Below are 17990 nucleotides of genomic sequence, written 5' to 3' on the forward strand. Positions count from 1 at the left end.
CGTTGCAGAAAAGCATCGGTATCTGTGTCCAGCGGCAAAGCGTCCTTCGTGGGTGCTGAAGAATCGATTTCACAGGCTGCGGGTCCAGGCGATTTAGAGTGTTAAAGGTCCCAGCGAAAACGAAACGGCGCTGGTCCTTTTACACGCACGCACGCAACCAAATGCAAAGGACGCCGTAGTCGGCAGGATTTGAACCTGCGCAGGGAGACCCCAACGGATTTCAAGTCCGTCACCTTAACCACTCGGCCACGACTACAGCGAGCGCCGCGGCCGCTGCCTTCTTGCTACAATCGAACAGGGAGTGCGAGGCGGCGGCGGCAGCGGAGGCAACTTTTTTCAAGTTCGCTCTCCGTTTAAGAAACCTTTTACGCCATACGTGCAAGCACACACACACACACCTTAGAGGACTTAAGGGTGGCTTCAAGTTGGAATGATAAAGTCTCCCCGTTCGGACATGAAAACAGAACGTTCTTAGACAGAAAGCAATCAACAACGGAGACATGTGGACGACGATTTTAGTCACTGCACTTTGAATAGCATTTTTGCTCCAGTTACAGGAGATGCACCAATGGCCCTTGACCTACGCTCTTACCAATGCCTTGAACATTCAAACAAAACAGCCCTCAAGTCCTGCGGTTTAATATAACGCTGTTACGTGTCGAGGCAGTATTTGACTCTGTCCTACCGTTGAGACACGGGGCGTATATGGAAACGAACACATGCTACGGATCGTCTCTAATCGGTCCCTACAGTTGGAAGGCTCCTTGAAGAGTGCACCCCCATCATTCATCTTTGCGCATCTGTGAAAGGTAGACTCTTGAGCAATGTTTGAGCCAGCTCTAAGGCAACTAGTGCTATTGGACAGAGACCTCTGGAAGATCCTAAGAGTCTCTTAACACCACTTCCAGCAGCAAGCTTAATTGTTCGCTGGAGGTCTCCCACCCAGGTACTGACCAGGCAAAGAATCACCACTACATTGAATGAGGAAGTTAATCCTGAAATCCAATTACATATCTCAAGGTAAGACAAATCCATAAGAACATGTCTTAGTATTACTTTGTTTACATTAGTATGGCACTGAGTTGGAGCTCCTCTTTAAGCTGTGGTTTAGTTTTGCATTCATGTGTTTCTAGAGCAGTTATTTATGGGGGTGGGTGGGTCTTTCACAGAGGCTCAGGACAAATCCCCCGCCTGAAAGTCTAATGTGTGCGTTCAGACAGTCACAGGTCAAGAGCCAGGCAGGAGGACAATGGACAGAAGAGCCAACGAACTAAAAATGAAAGAACAAATATGAAAAAGCCACCATCTTTTTCTTTTTGACATTTTCCGACTTTCATGCAAGCCAGGACAAAGTTGCTCGTAGCTACTTGTGGATTCAAATACTCTATCGAGTGCTTTGATGAGTTTTTGCAATTTGATTGTCGTCCTGTCAGCCTGTTTCTGTTTTTTTTTTTTCAATCTAGGGATGGAAAGTATGAGGGAAATGATGGAGCAATCAATAACCGCTCCGGAAAAATGGCAGAAAGAAATGGTCCGTCACTAAGGACATTTGTGAAGCAGAGGAGTGACATCACCACAAAGGCGACACATTCTGCTGATGGTTTTGGTGAATAATGATTGAGGCGCGTTAAGAGAAAGGTAGCTGTGTCAGCATGCGTAGGCTGCAAACGATCAAGCAAAGGTTTACTCCATGCTGAAAAGAGAAGAAAAGAAGCACAACGTTTCGACTGTGGAGCCTTCTGCGCCATCATCTTTAGCGGTGATGATGTTTTGGGCTTGAACCACCAACCTTTCGGTTAACAGCCGAACGCGCTAACCGATTGCGCCACAGAGACTGACGGCCACTTGTGCTCCCTACATTTGCAGGTTTATGGTCAAAGAAAACAATCACTTGCGCTTCTTGCAGCCAGCAATCTTTTTCCACTGACAACCAAGAAATGGATTTCATCTTTCACAAGCTGTATGGATTTCTTCAAAAACAAGTTATTCCAGAAAGGAAATGAATTCTTGCATTAAACTGAACCAAGCTGTACATGTTTGTCTGAAATGAGACATTCGGCACAACAAGACACGGAGAGAGGCACCGCTGGTATTCAGACCCAGGATCGCTTGCTTACTAGGCAGGCACTTTAAGCCACTAGGGAACAGCGCCAGCAGAGCACCGCGCTTTTACAGACACTTGGACACATCTGCGTTCGGTGTGCACTTAACCTGCTCTCTGAGCCCGTTGCCTCCGTCCCATTTAATAGCAGAACTGACGCCAAGAGAAATGATGAGAAATGGCATTTATCGGGCACTTTTCATGTCCAAGGAGCTCAATGCCCTTGACACCTCCCCAAGGCGACAGAGCATTCTTTGGCGACAACATTTTTTCTTTTGTTTTATTTCTATACTTATTGATAGAAAAAAAACGATATGTCATGTACTGTAAGGGAAATGTCTCTTTTCATGGGGAAAGCTAGCACCAGCAAATGTTGTGTTTAGAAGAATTGATTTAACATGACACGTGACCTAACATACCGGAGCAAAAGCTCACCCAGCAAGCCCTGCTTTACTTCTACAGGAGAGAAGTAGAGTCTGCAAGATGTTCAGCTGGGTAGCTATGTCAGCATTCCTCGGCTGCAAAGGAACAAGTAATAGGTTTATTGCATGCTGAAAAGAGAAGAAAGGAAACACAACGTTTCGGCCGTGAGGTCTTCTCACACCTGAAGAAGCCTCACACCTGTAAAAGGCTCCATTGTTTTCTTTTTTCTCTTTTCAACATGGAATACACCTATTGTCTGCAAGATGTGACAATTTCACGGTGTTTTGGAAGAAAACGTTTTTTCTTTGAATTCAAAATCAATCGGAATTTCAGCACAACACATCAACACTTTTTCTGTTTTAAGGAGATGATATTTTAAACCTGATAAAAATAGTAGGAAACACAAGTTTCTTGCTGTGAAAATTTAGATGGGGAGGTGTACTACTAGTAGCAGTGTAGAGCTCTCTGTGGTGGAGTGCAAGCGCATGTTCTATGGGCCAGTGGCGTAATGGATAACGCGTCTGACTTCGGATCAGAAGATTGTAGGTTCAAGTCCTGCCTGGCTCGTGAGGCTTTTAAACCTCTCAGGTTCCTCGGTAACAGGTTGCCGTCATGTATATGAACTATAGAAAAGCATCTGCCACAACCCGTAAATTAGCACGCAAGTGCGGGCTAGTTAACACAGAACTGTATGGAGATCATCTCCAGCTCCGAGCTCAATTGCAATGAAAAAACATGCAGAACAGAACTGGAGAGCAGCTGAATTTGTGCTCAGTAGGGTGGGGAGGACTCAGCATTGCTTTTGTTCTAATTGGCATGAACTGCAGGGGATCTGAATCAGAACATGTCAGTTAGTTCGATCATTGCGTCAATATGTAGGCCACGTTAATACAGAATTATTACTTTGTCTGTCTCGTCTTTGTATATAGCTGAATGTCCCTGACAATTTCATGTTAGTTTTTAAGAACGACATTGGTGCTAATATATACATATATAGCATATAAGGAACACGTAAAAGTTTAGTCCATGCTGAAAAGATAAGAAAACCGCCACAACGTTTCATCTTGGAATAAATCTTTACTTGTTGTTTTGCAGCCTACCCATTCTGACCTAACTCCTCCCTTGAAATTGCCAAACAGATAAGGGTACGTAACGGCTCATGCGATGCTCAGTTGCAATTTGTCCCAAAACAAACAAGAACAGCAGCTGAGGGTTTGAGTTTGAACATGCACTGTATTAAAGCAGCTTTTATTTCCATTGATAAATGCTAGATATTCCTACAGAGATTCTCCAGGTGAGTAAGCGATTCCTGTTTCTGTTTCTATTCCTGTTTCATATATATATATACAGTGTATATATACAGTATTGTACTATTATTATATAATTCGTTACACTGTGGCTGTGTTGTGTGTGTTAAGCTGCTGTTGCACTGCAATTTCCCTCACGGGATCAATAAAGTATCTATCTATAAGAAGACATTACCAACAACGACCACAAGATGGAGATATTGTCTAGACATTACCAACAACGACCACAAGATGGAGATATTGTCCAAAGAGGCAAGAAGGGCAAAGCCGCGATAAGGTAAAATCATTTTTTGTAAGAGATTGGTGTCAGAATGCACATCCGTATCCCAAACAGAATCTCTAGTAAAATGTGATCATTTGTGAAACAGGCAAATGAGTGTCTGCTACAATATGATTGCTACAGATGCAGCCATTCAAAATGTGCGGGCGATACTGCATTATTTTAAATACCGCTAGCAAAATAATAGTATCCGGAATTTCCGCAAGGTGGAGCTAATAAAGCTCAACTTCTCATGTTTGAGCTGTAGCCATCAAAGTCTTTAATGAAGATATTACTAATAGTATTAATAATAAATGACCTTGGACAAGCTGTAAACTCAAAGTATTGCCCTGGTCCACATTATTTTTTTCACTGACCTTCATTGTAAAAGTAACACCACAGCATTTCGCAATCACGCATTTTTTTCCAATCATGCAAAGTACAGTAATTTTTGAGAATCGATTCACCATGCCTTTCACATGCTCATAAAAGAGATTGATTTAGGAACATAAACATATTACCGTATGCAAACTGTACTGTATACAGTTTGTATATGTATATGTATATGTATATGTATATTTAATGTCTTAACTGTGCCCGTTTAAGTATTGAATATTTATATGGAATTTTACCACTGAAGGGAAATCTTAGTGCCTGAGCATAAAAAGAATAGGAGCGTAATGCAACGCGTGTGAAGGCCATAAACGATATTAATTTTGGAACATAAACATACAGTATATGGCTGGTCTCGGTACTTTAAAGAAAACATACACGAAACATGGTTTCATTATGACCAGAATCGGTCTTGAGATATTTTTAACTTGATTTACAGTATTTGAGAGGTATGTCTTGACACCGATACTACGTAAATACTCCTCACGTATGTGTTTCTAGGTTTATATTATGCATTTCATACGGTCAAATTGCTTTTGAGCAACTGATAAGAAGCGCGAAACGGTATGCCCAGGGCGTTTTAGTTTTTGTTTTGTTTTAATGCAGTGCAGTGGATTGATTAGAGATATCAAGTACATACAAGTCATTTTTTAAATGTTGTAGTTCGTCTTGTAAAAATGTTACGAGTACATCATCTGTCAACAATTACACAGGTTCTGTTTCCATATTGCGGTTTTTGGTTACGTAATACTATTTTCTAATTTCACGTTGTGAATATATGATTTGGGCAAACAGAGCCGCAAAGAAGTACATTATGGGTTGTTGTTGTTTTTTTGCAGTTTTATCTAAAATAAGCGATGCTTAAACCTTTGTCTGATTCTTGTGAAACTATCCACACGACAGTTACCTAGGAGTTGACTTCAGTGATGTCACTGATGGGATGTTTCTAAAAATCCATCCTCTGTAAAACATCTTCTCTAGTTGTTCTGCATATGTATTCGCTAATGAAGCTGTGTGTTCTGAGCCTGGTTCTCTACATTTCTGTATGAACCAGCTTAGAGGGCTAAAGACAGCTTGTGTTTAAATTGAGTGTAAGGTAATTTATGCTTCTAAAGTCATGGTCAGCATTTATTATTGTACTGTGCTGTAAACTTCTTCTGTGCCTAATTACATTATTTTATAGTCGATAATGTTTCTGTAGTGCTTTTTCAGCCCTCAGCATGTGACTGCGCTGGTGGTGCTGTGGGTTAGGTTCCTGACTCCTATGTCACATGGTCTGTGGTTGAATCTCATGGAACTATGACTTTAATTTTTAACAAACATTTCTTTGAAAAAATGAAACATTTCCCTTGGTCAGAGATTAAATAAAACCTCACTCGCATCAAAACAAATTTATATTTCTAAATATCACAACATGATCGAATTTACGTCTTTTTAATAACAATGAATAGTCACCTATGCGTTACAAAATAAACATTTATATTGATTTGAATCGAGTTTTGATTTAAATCGTAAACGCGTGTTTAAAGGCGATATACTGTATAAAAGCGCTGATTCTTATGGAATGTGTTTGGCCGGGGATTCAAAAAAATTATTTTTTTTAATCGCGTATCTAAGGAAAATTGCAGTATAACTTTGTTCATGCACAAACAGTGGCATGTTACATTATAATTTGGGTGTCTCCTCTTGCCAGAAAGCTCTAAATTGGATTTTGAGTGCGGTTTTTGACTTTTTCTAAATTGCAACCCATAAATAAAGCTGATACAGTTTAGACTTACTGTATTCTAAACTGTATTACAACATCACATTGGACAATGCAACGTAAATTGCAAAAATGCACTTGGAATCTGTCCAAGCCCTACTACGAAAATTATTAAAACTGCGACACTTATCATTCATCTTTAAATAAACTTTATTTTATATAGCGTTTTAAGCGAATAGGTAATTAGATTGCTCATAAACCTAATCGCTTTTTCTACATAAACACAGCGTGATTGCTCTCTGAAAATGCTTTTTTCTTTATATTTAGGCTCAGATTTCAACTATAGATTGTATTATTATAAACTTTCTTGGAAAAATGTCTTTTATGTAAACCATGTTTGCTATTAATTCATTTAGGGCTAAAATACGTTCATTGTCTTCCAATCGAGTCGAGTTGACATTGGAAGCTTGCCACGCCCGGACTGTTACACCAACGCATTAGCATGTTGAAGCGATTTCATTGAGGAGGCCATCTACTAGTTAACACTGTACTTCCTACTTTGAAAACACCTGTGAAATTGGTTTAATTCGTCACAGCCAGCACTCCGGCAGAGAGGGGGGTTGTACTCGTTAATGTCTGATGACATACAAGTGGAAAGATTACAGATTTTAATCGTTTTTTTTCTGAACCAGGGAAAATCTGATCATGTTTCTCTATAACAATAATAAAAAACTTTATTTTAAATTATTTTACATATCCCGCTTGCACATCGCACGACTTTAATAAATCTATTCTTTATTAATACTAAATAAATAATACTAAAAATACTACAGCAAAGAGGTCACTTGATTTTTGGAATAATTCCAAATAGCACAATGATCCACTGGCATTCCTGAAGTCTGTTTAGTGCATAATCTTCCAAATACAATCACTAAGCAATTATAAGAATTATACCATCCTATTTCTTTGTGATGTCCTGTAAAAACTAAACCTATTTTTATAAGGCTTTTACTCAAAAGGTTTCCAAACACACAAAGCATTTGTGAAGTACTATAGTATTTCTAAAGGTTACTGGTACAACATCAATCATTAAAGCTTAACAATAAAGTTTAGATTGCTGACTATGGACTAACTACATTAACTAACTGCAATGCAACATTATACATTTTACAAGAATATCTGGTTGAATTCTTGCATTTGTAGCCAATTTAATGCGAGAGAAATAAGCCAATTTAATTATTTCACAAAAAATAATGTAATATAAAATGGATGTTTTTAACTTTATTGTAGTGTTTTAGAAACTAATATGTCTTCAAAAATGGTTGTTTTTCACTCCTAGGAATGAAAGCTGTTGTTATATGATGTTTATTTTCAAATTTGGAAAAATCAAAGGATTCTAGCTTTCTCCCCTTGCAGGCATCGGACACAGAGAACCTCATGGTTTTCCTAAAAATCATTTTTTATGTTCCCTGGTGTTCCAAACTTAGTTTTAATTTGTTATTATGTTAAAAACAGGGTAATAAATTTCTAATTGGACTATAAATAATGTCATATTGTCTGCTATAAAACTGATGTTTTCAACTCTATTGTAGAGATTCTAGAATCATCTAATAGAGAATTGAAATAAAAAAAGGGCATAAGAAGACATTACCAACAACGACCACAAGATGGAGATATTGTCTAGACATTACCAACAACGACCACAAGATGGAGATATTGTCCAAAAAGGCAAGAAGGGCAAAGCCGCGATAAGGTAAAATCATTTTTTGAAAGAGATTGCTGTCAGAATGCACAACTGAATCCCAAACAGAATCTCTAGTCAAATATGATCATTTGTGAAACAGGCAAATGAGTCTCTCAGGTGCCCATTGCTCATTTTCAGACACATTTATGCAATACTTTCACCATGCGTTGAGCAATAGGGATTAAAGATACCAGAGGTAAGGTTTAAAAGTGATTCTGAGGTGCAACACATCAGCAATACAGCTAGGCATCTGAAATGCGGGGTTTGAGAGCCCTTCAGGGAACACCGTACCCTAAAGGTACCAGAAGTCCAGTAGTATAAGCATTAAGTCACTGTCACCCCTGTTACAATGTGATTGCTACATATCTTCATTTCTTTGGTTTTTAAGGAGTAAGAGTGCAGGGGGTCTAAATCTGCGATCCAGTGTGTTGAAGTATTTCACAACATTACCTGTAGCCCGTATGGAAATAAATACTAATTCTGATTATTGCCCTGGGCATGTACCAATAAATCACTGAGCATATATATATATATCACTGTGTTGAAGCTAGAGACCTGTATGTAATATTATGGTGCTAAAATGTCATTTTCACATATATTAATGTAATAAATGATTGCTTATGCTTTATAAACAAATCTAATTAAAATAAATGATTAAGTTTTGTATTTATCTTGTACCATAGAACATGATTTTCTTTGTATTTCAAGCCCACAAAGTGTCCAAATGACGCACTACATGATATAAGGAAGATTATCACATGCATATCGGTATTATCTTTCTTATGAAAATGCATTCCTTTCATTACCTTTTACTTTTTAAAATGAACTCAAATTGTGTATAATGTAATAATTTAAGTAGAAGTGCTTCACTGCTCTATGCCGTCTGGAAATAAATCCTCAGACTACTTACTGCCCTGGGCATGTACCAATAAATTACAGGAGCACATCTATATATCACTGCGTTGAAGCAGGAGACACACAATCACTGCAAACACATCCTAAATACAGTGTTCTAGCACCTTTGACCTCATCCAGAACATATCATTTCTTGAAAGGGATTGCTGTCCGAATGCACATCTGAATCCCAAACAGAATCTCTAGTAAAATACGATCATTTGTGAAACAGGCAAATGACTGTCTCAGGGGCCCATTCCTCATTCTCAAGACACATGTATGCAGTACGTACACCATGCATTGAGCAATAGGGATTAAAGACACCACAGCTAAGGTTAGAAGTCATTCTGACTATATTCTAAAATATTGGACTCATATTCTTATGATGGCAGACATGATGCTGCGTTTAAAACCGGGGTTAATGGACATTATATGACTGTCAATTCTGTTTTGTTTTGGAGACTCTTGGCTGCCTATATGGTACACTGCAGCGTGAAGGAATTATTTTCCAAAACTGTGTCAGCTCAAAAGTTGTAAGAGAACCTCTCCAGCTGCTTTAACTCTCTTCATTTTTGTCATTTAATTGTCTGTCGGCACTATGTGGCAGCGTTGCATGACAACCCCTCTCACCACGGAAAGGAACCTAACAGCTTTGGTAAGAGAGGAGAAAAGGACCTGGCCAGTAAGGGGCACAAACCCGTGACTTTGGGATTATTAGCACCATGCTCTAACCAACTGAGCTAACCGGCCTCACGACAGTGGTTCTCTCTGTGCTGCAAAAAATCGAACTCAGGGAATTTCTTTTGCCCTCCTTTGAATAGAAAGCCGTGTAATTCAGTGTACGGGCTTTCTCATGCAGTTTCATGGTTCTTGTAACCCAAATCCTACACTGGCCTGAAGTGCCCCCCATTTCACAGAATTTTTCAGCTGATTTAAAATGTACCTACAGGAGAAGCATTATTGAAGACGATCAATTACCAAGAGCTTTTGTCAAAGGTTTTGGTGGTCATTTTTAATGACCACAGAGCGATGTGACCTCGGTTTTACATCTCATCCAAAAGACAGCGCCCTTTTACAACACAGTGTCTCCGTCACTATGCTGGGGCATTGGGACCCGCACAGACCTCAGGGTGAGCGCCCCACCGCCGGCACCATTAACACCGCTTCCAGCTGGAAGCTTTGTTTTTCCCTGTAGCTCACCCTCATCCGGGTACTGACCTGGCTCACACCTGCTTAGCTTCAGTGGGTTTTCAGTTGCGAGTTGCAAGGGGATGCAAGTGATGGAGCAGCTAGCTGCAAAAGCCACTGCATTGGCGGGGAATCAAAGCCGAGCCTCCCGCGTGGCAGGCGAGAATTCTACCACTGAACCACCAATGCTCAGAACCCGGGCCTTCAAAAAAGACGCTTTTTTGGTGCTCTGTGCAAAAAGCGTCGACATCTGCTTCCAGCTGTAAAATGCCATTCGCGGACGCTGAAGAACTTATTTGCAAGGGAGCGGGTACAAGCAATTTGGCATTTTAAAACCACCAGGAACACCGAACAGGCGCGCTTCTTTGCTTGCGCCGAAACACAACGACAGGAGGTGGACAACGTAGTCGGCAGGATTCGAACCTCTTTCTGTCTATTATATACTAAATGTTCTCTTGTCTGTCTCTTGTTTGTATAGAACTGAATGTCCCTGACAATGTACTGTTAGTTTTAATTGAAGAACGGCATTTGTGTTCAAATATATCAGACAAGTTTACGTAACTGCTCATGCGACACTCAGTTGTAATTAGTCAAGAAATAAAGTCGAACAACAGCTGCGGGTTTGATTCTGAACGTATCAGATTGCAGCACCTTTTACTTCCATTGACAAATGATAGAGATTCGAAGAGAGATCCTTCAGACCAGCAAGCAAACCCACGGCTATTTCGGTTTTCTATCTAGGCAACGTTGGTGTCTGCAATAGCATACATGAAAGCGTGATGCAATTTCTGTGGCTAAATTTGTTGCACGTCATGCACAGTAAGAGTGTTTCTAACACCAAATAAAAAGTCAACAATTAGCGATCACGCCTTCTCCTCAGTTAACCCACTGAAACCCTTGCTGTTAACAATTCTTTAATGCATGCTTTACGAGCACCTACATATTGTGTCGGTTCTTTCAGTTTTATTCATTAGGTTTTCAAAGGCATAAGTAGAACACCAGAGGTGCGAACGCAAGATGTGTGGTTATCTGAAGAACTCATTTCCATGGCAGCGGGGCCAAGCTATTTAGTGTTTTTATAGTACCAGGGAAGGAGAAGCGGCACTTCACCTTTGCCGCGCAGGCACAAGGAGACGTGCGGCAGACGCCGTAGTCGGCAAGATTTGAACCTGCATGGGGAGTCCCCAACAGATTTCAAGTCCATCGCCTTAACCACTCGGCCACGACTACAGCGAGTTCACCATCGCCGCATTCCTCCTTTAATCTAACACGGAGTGCGACGTGGCTGCGGAAACCTTTTCAAAGTCGCTCTCCGTTAAAAAAAAATAATACCTTTGACAAAATACGTGCCGGCAGACAGACACGCCTCAGAGGGTTTAAGGCTGGCTTCATGTCGGAATGATAAAGTCTCCCCGTCCGGACATGAAAATGCCACTTTGTTACACACAAAAAAAGAATCAACAACAGAGAAATGCCCACAAGCATTTGAAAAGCCGCACCACGTCGCACTTGAAATAGCTCTTACATTAGTGGTAGACGCAGGAATCGCATTTTTATTTACGCTCTTACCAACGCGATGGAAAGCAAAACAAAGCAAAGCAGAGCAAAACAAAACGAACAAACGAAAACCCTGCACATAACGCCGTTACGTGCCCAAGTGGTATTGTAGGTCATCCTAGCACTGCACCCCGGGGCGTACGGTACATGGGAACGAGCACACGCCACGAATCGTCTCGAATCACTCCCTACAGCTGTAAGGCGCCTTGAAGCGTGCACCCCCAACATTCTTCTTTGCGCATCTGTGAAAGGTAAACTCTTGAGCAAACTCTGAACCAGCTCTAAGGAAACTAATCCGATTAGACGTAACTTTGACTCATCTTTTTACGCTCAGTGCTGGATTGCTCAAACTCCAGCTAGGGTTAGGGTTAGCATTACCACGCTACTTAGACACTTTGTTTACGCTCAGTGCTGGATTTTGGGAACTTCAGGACGAGTGGGAATTTTCTCCTATCTGTCCATTCTGTTTTGTTTTGGAGACTCTTGGCTGCCTATGTTGTACAGTGCAGCGTGAAGGAAACATTTTCCAAAACTGTGTCAGCTCAAGAGTTGTAAGAAAACCTCTCCAGCTGCTACAACTCTCTTCATTTTTGTCATTTAATGTGACACTCGATGTATAACTGGAGCCTCACATATGCAAATGGTGCGGCTCCAGTTCGACACCCAGTTCGACACCACTTTACAGTATATGACAAAAGCATGGCAAACTGTGCCGGACCAGCAGATAACTTCCGCTTATTTTGACCATATTAAACATTGGAAATCTTCCCACTTGCATTTGTGACACTTGATTTTGGCTCCACCTAAGAAACTCTTAAATCTTCTAACACTTTTCTCTTCTCCCGCAACACACTTGTCTGTCGGCACTATGTGGAAGCGTTGCATGACAACCCATCTCACTACGGAAAGGAACCTAACAGCTTTGGTAAGAGAGTAGAATTACCTGAAGAACTGCTTTCCATGGAAGCAGGACCAAGCGATGTAGCATTTTTATAGTACCAGGAAAGGAGAAGCGGCACTTCGCCTTTGCCACACAGGCACAAGGCGACGTGCAGCAGACGCCGTAGTCAGCAGGATTCGAACCTGAGCGGGGAGTCCTCAATGGATTTCAAGTCCATCGCCTTAACTACTCGGCCACAACTACAGTGAGCTCGCCGCCGCCGCATTCCTCCTCCGGAGTGCGAGGTGTCTGCGGAAACCTTTTTAAAGTCGCTCTCCGTTAAAAAAAAAATACCTTTCACAAGATACATGCCGGCAGACAGACACGCCTCAGAGGGTTTAAGGCTGGCTTCACGTTCAAATGATAAAGTCTCACCGTCCGGATGTCAAAATGCAACTTTGGCAGACAGAAAAAAAACATCAACAAACCACAAATGTGGACAAGGATTTTACAAGCTGCACCACACTGCACTTTCAAAAGCATTTACATTCGTGTTAGACGCAGGAATTGTCCTTGTTTTGCGCGCTTACGAACGCCATACAAATAAAACAGGTCTACGGGTCTGAAACCTGCTCCACGGAAAACAGTTCTGTTGCGCTTTTGATCAAAGGGAGATTCTCTGTTCTTACTTTTTCATGACATAACACCCAAAGGGGCTTCTTTGGAGCTGGATTCCAACCAGCATCCTAAAGTTTCTTGGTCGTATCCTTTACAGTCCTCTGTTCGGTCGACATGGAACAGAAGGGGGCAGCTTTCCTCATACATACAGTGCAGTTCTGCATCAGACCTCTAACTCGTTTCCTTAGCTTGGATTTAAGCCACGAAGCAGGCTTCTACTGTATAAACGTCTAGAGGAATCACAAACTATTTGAGAGGCCATCATCCCAGGGGGAACTGACAAAGTCTATCCCTAAACACCTAGCGCAGTCTCTCGAGAGACTGTCAAAAATCGCTTTCTCCGTTTGTGCTGCAAGTAAGTGAAAATGCGGTCTCAACCCAGAGCCACTTGGCAGCAGCGGCACGTAAATACTGTTACTGCCACTGCTCGATACCGACGTTAGCCTACTATACCATGTTCAGCCACCGCTAGAAAATGTACAGCTCTAGTACTGGAGCAAACAGAAGGAGGGCCAACATCTAACAGGCACACGTGTCAGACATAGAGAGCGCCGAGGATGGGATTCGAACCCATGCGTGCAGAGCACAATGGATTAGCAGTCCATCGCCTTAACCACTCGGCCACCTCGTCAATGAAACAGGGCTGTCCAGACACGGGTTGGCACGCTCCAGATGATCTTTTTCTTTTTTTTCCCTCGTACTCGAGGGTCCTTTTCCTGTTCCACATGCGATTTCAACATTTTCCTTGGGAGATGTCAAGCCAGCAAGCCACTGCTGTGGTTCAGTGGCCAGTGTGGAGTTCAGTGGCCCTGTTGTACACAGAAAGCACATTGAGCTCCTTGGACATGAAAAGTTCCAGATAAAAGCCATTTGTCATCCTTTCTCTTGGTGTCGATGTTGCTATTGTATGTAAAGGTGGCAACTTGCTCAGCGAGCAGGCGGAGCACACACCGAATGCAGATGTGTCTGAGTGGTGTGTCCAAGTGGCTGCAAAAAAACAGTACTCCCGGGGCGCCGTGGCTTAGTTGGTTAAAGCGCCTGTCTAGTAAACAAGAAATCCTGGGTCCGAATCCCAGCGGTGCCTTTTTTTGTGCTGTGTTCTCGAACAGAACTGGTCATTATGGACAACCGCATACGCCTAGACTTAATTAAATGCAAGTATTCATTTCCTGTCTTGAACGACTTGTTTTTCTTAAAATGGATGCAACTTGCAAAACATGAAATACAAACCTCGCTAATCAGCGCTCGCGGCTGGCAAAAAAAAAAGAAGTCAGCAATGTTTTTTTTCTTTAACCTTAACCCTGCTAATGGAGAAGAGTTAAACGACCGAGTCTATGCAGCTTAAACGGTGCTCACGTCGGGTTCTTAGCTGAAAGGGTGATAAATCCCGCTCACCCCAGTCCTTAATCTTTTAAAAGGATACAAAATTGAACCTAGTCGCCACATCACATACATCCTGTTCAACGATAAAAAGGTGACATCTATCCTCGATCCAGAGTAAATCCCACGTTGAGGGCATATTTTTTTCCACTTTACCATGAGTCGGGCTCGGCTGCACAGAGGCGAGAGCAGAGCAATGAGGTCACGGGGACAGGAGAGCCACACGCTGGCGGTTTAAACACGCGGAAGAAAACTGAGGGATCCACAGTATGTGGACCCTCCGTGCGCCATCAGTCCGCACTCCGGACTCTGAATCCTGCCATCCGAGTTAAGATCTCGGCGGAACCTGAGGCGCAGTTCTTTCTTAAAACGTAATCTGGTGAGCATTTCTAGAATCGTACTTGTATAGATGCAGCCTTTAATGTGTTGCTAGGTTAAAATTGATGACTTCTTGAACTTCAGTAGGCAACTGCCCTCTTGATTTTGGATTTAATTTCTTTATTACAGGGGCGCTTTTATGAAGACCGAGTCATGTTCAGGTACTTTGCTTGATGGAGGAAGCATATTTCGGACTCTGTGATCTGCTCACCTGGAAAGGTCTGCTGTACTACTACAAGAGAGAAGTAGAGTCTGGAAGAATGGACAATTTTATGATGCTTTGGAAGATAATGTTTTTTTTTTCTTTGAAATTGAAATGAATCAGAATATCAGTGCAAAAGACAAACTCTTGGTTTGGTTTAAAGAGATATGGTTTTAAAACAGACAAAATGTAGAAAACAGGTGTTTCTCACTTTTGGAAGAGAATGGACCGGGGGTAATATTTTACAAGTTATATAATAGTAAAATATTATATAATAGGGGTAATAGTCGCGAGGGGCTTCAGCTTTTTCGTGCTTAATATGGTGCGCTGTGGCCACGGCAGATATGGGATCTATAAAAGCCGAAAATTCTCCGATCATTGCCTGACACAGCTCCTCAAAGCTATTACAGACCTCAGGTCCTTGTCTAGACATCCACTCGTGGACCGCTCGGCTGGTAGTTTTCCTTACTAACATAGCCTTTTCCTGTTCGGACGCTTCGGGCATAAACTGCAAAGTATATCTCAGCTCATCAATGTAGGTCTCCACATTATTCCCTGACACTGTCGGGTCAAACCTTTCTACATCTTTGGCTAACTGCCTCAGGGAGTGGAGGTTAATTTTTACAGTTTCTCAGTGGGCAGGGAGACGGCCGTGATCAGGAGCAGGGGGTCTATGCCTGAATTGAATCGCCCTTGCGTCTCGCGCAGGACTCGGCGATCTCCCCCATGCCGATCCGACCACAGACCCTGGCCGGGAGAAACCTCCTGGGTGAGCGCTCCGGGCTGCTAGGTGGGCTGGCATGTAAGTGGGATCTAGCCTGTTTTGCTTCCAGTACGGCAGCATCTAACTCCTTTTGCCTTTCCTGGCTGAGCTCATTTAAACTCTCAATTTCTTTTTCTTTTTCTTTCAAGCTCGCTTCTAGGTCTCTCCTAGCTACCTCAGCCGCAGTTTCTCTAGCAGACAGGTCATCTAATTTACCTAAAACTTCCCTGAGTCTGTCTTCACTTTCCTCACTTTTCACTCTCTTTTCTCTGATTATATCCAACAACTCAACTCGCTCCGCCTTATATCTTTCTAGCTTTCCCTGAAGCGTTTGAAACTTTGTCAGCTCGGACAAAGACAGTTCCAGCTGTTTAGCTAGATTTAAGGCGAAACTAGATAGGACCTGAACTGCGTTCACAGACCCTCCTGTGTTAAGCTGGTTCGCTACCTTAGCTACTAAATCTACTTGCAGCTTCTCAATATCATCAAAGTTCAACTTTTCGATACCGCTCCAGTAACCAGGATTGTCGTCGCTAGAAATAGTACTTATAAGCGACTCCACTTCAGACATTTTAGCAGCCATTGTCATTACGTCAGAGAAACTTTAAGAGTATTACTTTTTTTCCTTTTACCAAAATACAGTATGGAATCTAAACACCCGAGCAGATGGATTTCCAATCAGCACACGTTACACTAAACGCTAGAAAACAGGGGGATTTCTTTACGCAGTTATCAGCACACCCGGTATTCGCGTATAAAAGCCACGGTGCTGTGCTGAACTTGAACTCACAGCAACATCAGTTATTCTGTGCGATTGAGTCTCATTTCATTCTAAACTCGCCCACCCAGGGACGCCATTAAATGTAGTGGTTTGATGGGTTTACTGAGACACTTATTAATTGTAGCAGTAATCACGAGGTTGTTCGTTGGGGCTTTTAGAAAATCAATCGCCAGAACAACTAACAACGCACACACACGGGTTCAATACACGAGATACATTTATTAATATAAATTGTGCACCAAACATATACTAGTCTGCCTGGATACGAGCGGCAGACCTTACTGTGAGGGTTATCAATATACAAGATATATAATCTCGAAGAGATGCAAACACAAAGAGATACACAACAGAGAATATATGTCAATATATATCGTTCGGTTACCAAATCGCTAATCAGTGTTATTACCCATTGTTACTCTAAACTCGGAAGTAAATACATTACTCATGAATTAAATTGATAACAACTTGTGTTGAGGTACAATTGAATTCTCGAGACGCAATGTAGAACATGGGGTTAACTTATCCACTGTGTATGGATTTGGAATTTCCCGGCACGAACACCAAACCAGCTGACAAGCTCTGTTGCAGCCTCTGTTCCAGCGGTTGTCCAATGGGCGTTGTGTCGGCGTCCTCTGGCTACCAGCCAACCAGTCAAGGTGCAGCTCGGAGTAGGACGGGCGGAGGAATCTGACTGCGGCGCGCAGGGCAGTCGTTGCTCCGAGGGGATCTACCAGCAGTCCGGCTGGCTAGTAGAAAGTCTCTATGCACAGAGTGTGACCGCGAGTCCTCACAAGTCACTCTTTTGCCTGGGAAGAAACTGGTTCGTTCCCGGTCCAGCGCTGCTTCTGAATAAGCTATTCAGGTTGTCGACGAGGGTCCAACTGTAGGCTGCCGTTGATCAAACAGAGCATTCACGTTAGTAGAATTCTGAGTACGTACGGGATGCTTGGCCTCGCGCTTAGAACAAAGTCCAAGTCCCTATGCAGACAACAGCAGTTGTCACGTGATTGTCTCTGAGGATGCGCGAAAATGGCCAAGGAGAGCCCCGATCTGAGCTTGCGCTCCCTTTTTGACCAAGACACAGATGTGTGCTGATTGGTTGAGAGTTTGGCGGGCATTGGAGACCCACGTGGTATTACCACGCCCTGCCAGTCCCTGATTGGTTGGTCAAGGTGAGATATAAGTCACTTACTCTTGACACTTAAGAATGCAGTCCAGATGTCCATTCAGCACTCCCTAGACAGATAGGCGCCAATGGATGACCATTGATCATGATAGCCAGGCTTAGCTAAGTGCATCCCTGTCTGGGAGCTGTTCCCTATCAAAAGAAAACAACTTAAATCAGTCTGCATGAATACTT

General features: G+C 42.3%; 3 non-coding genes across 3 annotated transcripts; 1 reads left to right on the forward strand and 2 right to left on the reverse strand.

The window, feature by feature from the left end:
• Positions 1-174: 174 nt before the first annotated feature.
• trnas-uga (transfer RNA serine (anticodon UGA)) lies at positions 175-256 on the reverse strand. Its single transcript has one exon. It is a non-coding gene; the product is annotated as a tRNA-Ser (tRNA).
• A 2762-nt stretch (positions 257-3018) lies between these two features.
• Positions 3019-3091, forward strand: trnar-ucg (transfer RNA arginine (anticodon UCG)). The gene has a single exon. It is a non-coding gene; the product is annotated as a tRNA-Arg (tRNA).
• A 10584-nt stretch (positions 3092-13675) lies between these two features.
• trnas-gcu (transfer RNA serine (anticodon GCU)) lies at positions 13676-13757 on the reverse strand. Its single transcript has one exon. It is a non-coding gene; the product is annotated as a tRNA-Ser (tRNA).
• Between the last annotated feature and the right edge of the window lie 4233 nt (positions 13758-17990).

This window comes from Lepisosteus oculatus, unplaced genomic scaffold, assembly GCF_040954835.1.
Source record: "Lepisosteus oculatus isolate fLepOcu1 unplaced genomic scaffold, fLepOcu1.hap2 HAP2_SCAFFOLD_96, whole genome shotgun sequence".
Classification (NCBI taxonomy): domain Eukaryota; kingdom Metazoa; phylum Chordata; class Actinopteri; order Semionotiformes; family Lepisosteidae; genus Lepisosteus; species Lepisosteus oculatus.